Genomic DNA, 8,083 nt, shown 5'->3' on the forward strand with positions numbered 1-8,083 from the left:
ATCAGTGAATAGAAAAGAACACAGTCAGCTGTCATCTTCGCTTGCGGTCATACATTGATTAACTATCTTTTTTGCGCGCTCGTACCCGTTTTAACAGTTAACAGGCTAATCGCGGTGTGGGTCAAGATGGCGGGTGTATGGTTATAAATGGTGATGATTTCCATACGAGAGGAATGTACAATCACTCATTTTATGTATTCAATAAAAAGCACTTGATTTTTTTTGTTTAGTTAATATGAGATCAAAAGTATGCTAGAGACAGGAAAAGTTATTCATTAAGTTTAATATAATATTAACTAACCTATAATAATTCCCTGTGATAAAAATCGCCTTTGACTAACTTGGTGATTGCTAATAAAAATAATCAGGCGCAGAAATTTTCGAGAATTTTTATTTTCAAATTACTCTAAAACCTTTTGTTGCATATTGATGAATTTTCAACATGTTGAGGTACATTGCTCGTACATTGCTGTCATACTAATAACAATCTTGAATGGTTAGTAATGTGCTAAGACTTAATAACACACTCGCCATTCTGACAGTCAGGTTAGCGGCTCACTTATTTTTTGAAATAACTTTTGTTCCAAAAAGGTACATTGCTTTTAATTTTAGGTACATTCAGTACATTGCTTGTACATTCCTCTCGTAAAGAAATCATCACCATTTATAACCATACACCCGCCATCTTGACCCACACTAATCGCGCAATACATACATTTATGTGCTCTAACTTTTCGTCCTACTTTTTGAGCGTTCATGTTCAATCTATTACTAAAAACCCTCAGAGTGAGTTTATGTACAAGTACGTAGTCACTAACATTATCATTATAGACGACGATTCGGTGAGGTGTGATACTTAGTTCATCTTGCGTTGAAAGAAAGAAAGAAAGAAACGTTTATTATAAAGGGACACCACAGTAACAAATATAAAACCATATATATATATAAAACGTTGGACGTACCTCTAACTACCCCCAATCGGGAGACCCTGACACCAGGGTTGTAGAGGTTGGTAATTCACCTCACAACCCACATGATAGAAGAGAAGAATCAGTAGATAGTCGTGAGCCTATGTAATGTTCCGTAGTCATGAATATCGGGCCTAGCACCGCCGCGACAGAAATCGTCTGTCTCTTTCTGTGCAGTACTGTGAGAGAGTGACGGGTGACGTATGTCGAGGTGAGAGTCGCGCGCTTACGGTGCTAAGCCCGCAGCGGTGTCTATCGGATTATGTTATCTGTGCCAAATCAGACGCATTGCCTCGCCTTGTTACAGTTTTAATGAATCCGAGAAACCAGTTTTGTTCCGGCGTTCATTTCGATTCAGGATGGATCTGTACCGGGTCAAAGTTTAAATTAGGTGTTCCGGTAAAATTATCTTCTTTGTTACACATTTGTCGACTTACAAAGGCAATGGCCCCGATTCCTACTTACATCTCCTAATTTTATTTTAAGTTATTCCTGTAATTTTCTCATCCACCGAAAAGGAAAGCGACGGATGATTGACAGCTTTTAATTTTAGGAAGAATGAGTAAATGAATGAATAACCCGTTCGAATCAAAACGGTATCTCGTATACAAACCGTTTGACATGTGCTGTCAATGTAAATTTTTATAGGGTTGTTTTAGATTTGTGCTTATAATTGACGTGTGTTCCATAAATTTTATGCTTGTGTATTACCCGTCCCTTTCCTTTTCGTCGGATAAGAAAATGACAGAAGATATATTTTAAAACAAAATTAGATTGTGTCTATAGGAATTAGCACCATTGATGACTCGTTGGGATTTACCAGTAGGTATTTAGACATTAATAAAGGCGACACACAACACAAATTTCATGACACGTGTCAAATTAACAAAACACACACGCGACTACCTATATCCCAATCCATCACAAAATTATCTAAGTACCCACACCTCACCGAGCTTTCTGTTAGACCAACGTGGTAGGTGGTAAGCCGTATCGCCGTTTATAATGGTCGAGCTAACTGTGTTAACGAAAACTTTACTTAATATTAATTAATAACTCATTGGTGCAAGTCCATCAAGTTTGACCAAGTCGGTCATTGACCTCACAATCTAACCTAAAGAGAAGTGCAAGTCTGGTACCGACATATTTAAATCACTTTTAAAGTTTATTTTTTGACATGATTTAATTTAACTATTTATTGAAAAGAAATTGATCGTCCACATCAATCAACGTTACTACGCTGACAGCTTTGCGAAAATATTCTGCGACTTTTCCTCGTTCCATCCAAAAAATTCGGTAACTTTTCCGTAGAAGTTATAAGGAAAAAGTATGTCTGTGACATAAAAAAAAAATAATAGAAATGAAAACAAGGTATCGTGTATATGCAATATGTCGTTTCGGAACTATTTCCTAACTTCAAATAAAACGGAGTGATTTATATTCCCTTTGACTTCAAAGATAGATTGGGTGAGAATGAATAACATAGAGCGTGTTAATCTGCTTCTCTTTCGGAACATGTCGCAAAAACCGACACCGGAATTGTGTCCTTTCTAACATGATGGACATTATAACAGCAAAAGACCCGGCGAAGACATGGGCATTTCTACGGGAAGAGCCGATTGAGTGATTCCAGTGAAAAAAGTACCTGTAGCATCTAATTACGTACTTGGAAAAAATACTCACGTATTTATAGGACTCTTGGCTTCGTGGAGAATAATTTAGAAGACTGTAAAGTTTTATAAAAGCGTCAAAAAAAAATCCCGAAGTTTGAAAACGGGCAGAATTTGGCTTAAAATGACGTGAAGCCATTCCAGAATTGACTCGTTATTGCTTCATAACTTCTAAACTACTAGTTTCCAAAACATAATTCCAACGTTCACAGAACAAGGGATAGTTAATAAAGCTAAATACGTAATTGTGTTTATTGTGAACCTTTTAGTTTTAGTACAATAACATATTTTAATTTTGAAGCCAGCATGTGTCTCAATTCGGTGAAATTAAGTTTTGTCAACTTACATCACTAACTACGCGCAGTACTATCATCACTACCCGGTTCCCGTGGAGAGCCAGGTGCGCCCGAGTGCCCGAGATGTGTGGATGGGCGGACTGCTGCATAGAGGAGAGTTTTTCGAAGGGTCGAAATCGTTCGTTTTTTTTGGGGTAGGGTCAATTCTAAAATCGGTGGAAGATATTAATTCTGTTAATGAAGTATTTAATAATATATGTGCTAAATTAATTAAGTATTTAGGTGATATTTGACTGTATGTTTTGTATTAATTGATTTAATTGATAACTTTACTAGATAATTGATGAAATGTGATATTTTCTCAATTCGATGGGTCTCAATTCCCTAGAAAATGGGGCACCGAATTGAGAATTACTTGCACCGAATTGAGATTTGATAATGTTTACATAACAAATGGCATCACGCCTGTTACCCCGAAGGAGTAGGTTAGGGAGAGGGTTAGTTTATTATTATTCTGAGAACATTATTAGTATTAGATGTAATAATTCAATCAAAATTTAAAGCGAATAAAGCAGTTGGCCAGAACGTATTTGCCGGAGGGATGGCTCCAGTGGAAAGTCATTCCTCACACGAGACAAGACCTCTTAGGCCCAAACTTGGACCCGCTTGTTCTGAACACTATTAGATTCGCTCTCCCGACAGTCGAGCTTGCAAGAGCATATTGCCCAGAATGTACATCCCTCCCGGAGAAGACCTACCGGGATATGAAAATTAAAATACTGGGATGTCCCTTTTGTGTAGGTCTCATAATTGGCACACCTTAAATCAGTTCAAGGATCAAAGGATCAGCTGTTCTAAATGAGCTGATAGTGGCTTCACTCGCTGAATTAAAACCACTGCTTTTAAGCCGTAAGGATGCGTCTAAGGAGCTAGCAGATAGTGAAGATACAGACGATCTATCTACAGTTCGGTCCTCATCATCGAAGTCAAAGAAATTGTCCAGGGTCGATAAATTAGAACAGAACTTTTGTGAGATGAAGGACATGCTTTCCAACATCTTAAAGAGGCTCGATAATACTTCAGACGATGAATGTCGTTCGCACGAAGGATGTCTTGAGGAGGATACAACGAAATCATTCTCCTGAAAAGCTCCGGATCTATTACCTGAAGAAGATGTAGAAGATTTTGATTTCGCTTCCATGACTAAGGAACAAGATCCTTGAGGGAATCAAGTGCTTGAGGTTGGGTGAACTAGCATAAAAGCAGATACGTTATTCGTCTTTCACGTCTTTTGAGTTAACCCTTGCTTAAAGAAGTTTAACTCGTCAAACGCCACAGCTGATTTTTTGATAAAGCAGGAAACCGGTTTCGAGACGACTTTACACGGCTTGTTATTGCAACGAGAAACGCTTGGCAATACTATGAAGGAACTTTGAACCAAACATCCTACTCTGAAACAGGATCTTAAGGATACATTTTTGGGATCAAACTCAGGTTTCAAAAATATATCGGATGATGTCCTACAATATGTATGCGGTCGCAAGGTAGAAGCTATTGAGCAGAGAAGAAATGCTATCTTGCCACAAGATGAATACCATGCTACATTAAAATAGATATAAAGTTATAAAGACAGGTCACAGAAAATTCTTGACAATAGTACATCAACACAGAAAACTTCAGTTTACTTGCCTACCTTTCGGCCTATCGAATGCACCGCTCACATTTGCAAGGGTATCAAACTGGACAGTATAAGGGGATAAGAGTAATAGTTTACCTCGACAATTTCCTCTTAGCCAATCAACAGAAAGACCAGTTAGAGGAAGACACCTTATACGTGGTAAATTATCTGGAAAAGCTTGGATGGAAAATAAACAGAAATAAATCTCTGAACCCACCAACCCATTGTCTAGACTACTTGGGGATAATGTGGGACACAGAGAAAAACAGAACCTTTATACCGGACAGCAGAATAGACAACTTAACAAGTATCCTTATGGAAGTATTGAAATCAGGAACTTGGAATTGGGTCACAGGAAAAAGTCTTGTAGGGAAATTGGGCTTTGCATCTTTCACGGTCCCTCTAGGAAGATTACATATCAGACGTCTTCAACGTGCAGCCATTTGTCTTCCTCAACACCAGAAAACACGGAAATTTCTAATACCGACAAAAGCTCTACAGGAATGTTCTTGGTGGTTGGAACACCTTCACAAAGGACGAACAATTTTCACATATTAGGGCACAGTATTTATCACAACAGATGCTCATGTCAACGAGTCTCTAATCAGCGGAGCAAACTCCGCTGATTCTCCCAAAGGAGAAGAGCCAAACCTTGTGGCATATAAATCGCAAAGAGCTGTATGCAGTATACCGAGCATTTCAGATGACGTTACCCCAACTACGAGACGACGAGTTCAGTCCGACAACAAAACGGTTGTGTCCTATATAAGGAATCAGGGGGAACAAGATCCAGTCTCTTAACAGACCTAGTAGCAAAACTTCTGGAACTTGCTCAAAGGAACAGAATATAAATTTTTGCTTAATACATTCTAGGTGTTATCAACGAGATTGCCGACAGCCTCTCGCGGCAGAAATCTCTAGCGGACTGGCATCTGTCGGATCGAGTGACGAACTTTCTATTCAAAAAGAGGGGAATTCTTCAGATAGACCTTTTCGCAACTTCTCATTCGAAAGTAGTTCCGATTTGTGTGGCCTGAGATGTGAGGGACAAAGGTGCTATTTTCATAGATGCATTCAGCAAAACATGGGACTTCGACCTAGCTTGGGTATTTCCTCCACCAGCGTTGATACGCATGTCAAAGGGAAGTGAGGAAGGTGTAATCTCACATGGTCAAGCCTAGGCAAGACATGAAATATATCATTTTCTTCCCTTCGTGGGGAAAAGTTTCCTATTTTTTACGATATTCATTTGTTTGTCTTTCGTCATCTTAATACATCTTTCATACACATATCCGTCCTCACGCAATCCAATCCACACCTTTTTCGGTCGTCTCCTACCCCCTATGTCCATGCACATTCATACTCACCACATACCATCTAATATGACTTCCATTCCTCTTCATCAGATGCCCATACCACATCATTATTGGTCATTCATTGCATTATTTCTACAATAACTGACAGCATTTCTAAATTCGCTGGCTTATTTCTCAATTCCGTGATTCATTTTCTCAATTCGCTGAGCCGCTTCTCAATTCGGTGTTTCATTTTCTCAATTCGATGGTTGCCCAATTCGGTGATTAACTTTTCTCATAAACCACTTCACCAAATCTGGTCCCAATTGCATCATTAGATTCAAGATGGAATAAAGTTCCATATTTGTTATTAAAATATTCATAAAAGCCTAATTTCAATTTCGGCACCGAATTGAGAAAAAATAGACCCTTCCGTAGAAATGCCCACATAATTGTATTATGAACAACTTGTAGGATATCCACTTTCAGTCTTCTTTAAAAGTTAAATTGAGTGACAGAGTGAGAAACAGTGTGATAAAAAGAGATGTGGTGTAAAAGACGATATAGTGACGATATGGTAAGTTGGTTTGGACACAGACCGGATGAAGGATAATAGGATTACGACAGCAGTATATAGGATGTTAGTGAAATTGTAACGAAAACTTTGAGGGATGATTCAGGCCATGATTCTGAATTGATATCAAGTGGAATTTTCCGTCGCAAAAGTGTGAAATGGAAAATAATTTAAAAAACATAAAAATTATCAAAAAATTTCCGACAGGAAATTCCACTTAATATCAACTCAGAATCACGGTCTGAATCATCCCCTCAGTATTCGTCACGGTGTCACTGACACCCATACATACTTGTATGGCAACTAGTATGTACTTGTAAAGGGTGTAAGTCGCATCGTAATGAACACTGGGAGGGATTATTCAGCTCATTATTCTGAGTTAATATCAAATGAAATTTTCCATCGCAAAAGTATAGATTGAAAATAATTAAAAATAAATAAAAACACGAATTTAGCGACGAAAAATTACACACGATATTAACTCAGAATCATGGTTTGAATCATCCCCTTCCGTATTCGTTACGATGTCACTAACACCCTGTATATTAAAAGTGTCTGCAAATATTGCCATAAGTACATTTTTTATTGAACAGTCCTAGTTTAGTGTTTTCCTACATTCAATTATTCCCATCCCTTGAGCATAAAAAGAATGTACCTCTGGTGTGTAAACAATGATTATTTTCACCAGGATTGATTAATTCTCCGTTTGATCTGGAAACGTGTTAGCCATAACCACTTTGAACCTTTCTCGAATTGAAACTTCGAGCAATAAACAGGTTGTACGTCGCAACTTATCGGCTTTACCCGTCAAGACCATTTGATACGGGTTTCGTGGATACAAATTGGACGCTAGATGTTACCCATATCAGTATCAATAGAATTGATGCCAGACTCGTACAAATTTAAAAATGATTTCTTTTGCCTTGCCTAGGTACAATTTTTACCTTCTAGTCATTGGTGCTAATTCCTGTAAATACCATCTAATTTTATTTTAGGTTATATCTGTCATTTTCTTATCCGCCGAAAAGGAAAGGGATGGGTAATCGACAAGCATAAAATTTATGGAACACACGTCAATTTTAAGCACAAATCTAAAACAACAGTCTAAAAATTCGCCCGGGTTATTCATTTATTTACTCATTCTTCCTAAAATTAAGAGCTGTCAATCATCCGTCCCTTTCCTTTTCGGCGGATAAGAAAATGACAGGTATAACTTAAAGTAAAATTAAGAGATGTCTGCAGGAATCGGGGCCATTGTCGTATTAAGCAAATAGACTACCAATCTCTGTAAAAAAGCGACCAACGCCCATTTTGTCACTAAGCGACATGTCAAGATCGAATTTACTCTGTACAACCGATATTGCTCTTTATTTTAACAACTTTAACATCTTAATTAAAGAGAATGAACTTATACTATCTACATAATTTAATGTATATGTACTTACAACATTGTTTGGACAGTTTTTTTGAAAAAATTGCGATTGTGAGTTTGTTTCTTTATAGTGTGTCAGTGCTTGTAGTTGAAAAAATTCTAATAATAACAAGTGTTCCTCGAGATTATCCCATACATACAAGATCTATCTTGTTGTCTTAAGCAATCAA

Source organism: Pectinophora gossypiella, chromosome 19, assembly GCF_024362695.1.
Source record: "Pectinophora gossypiella chromosome 19, ilPecGoss1.1, whole genome shotgun sequence".
NCBI classification, from domain to species: Eukaryota; Metazoa; Arthropoda; class Insecta; order Lepidoptera; family Gelechiidae; genus Pectinophora; species Pectinophora gossypiella.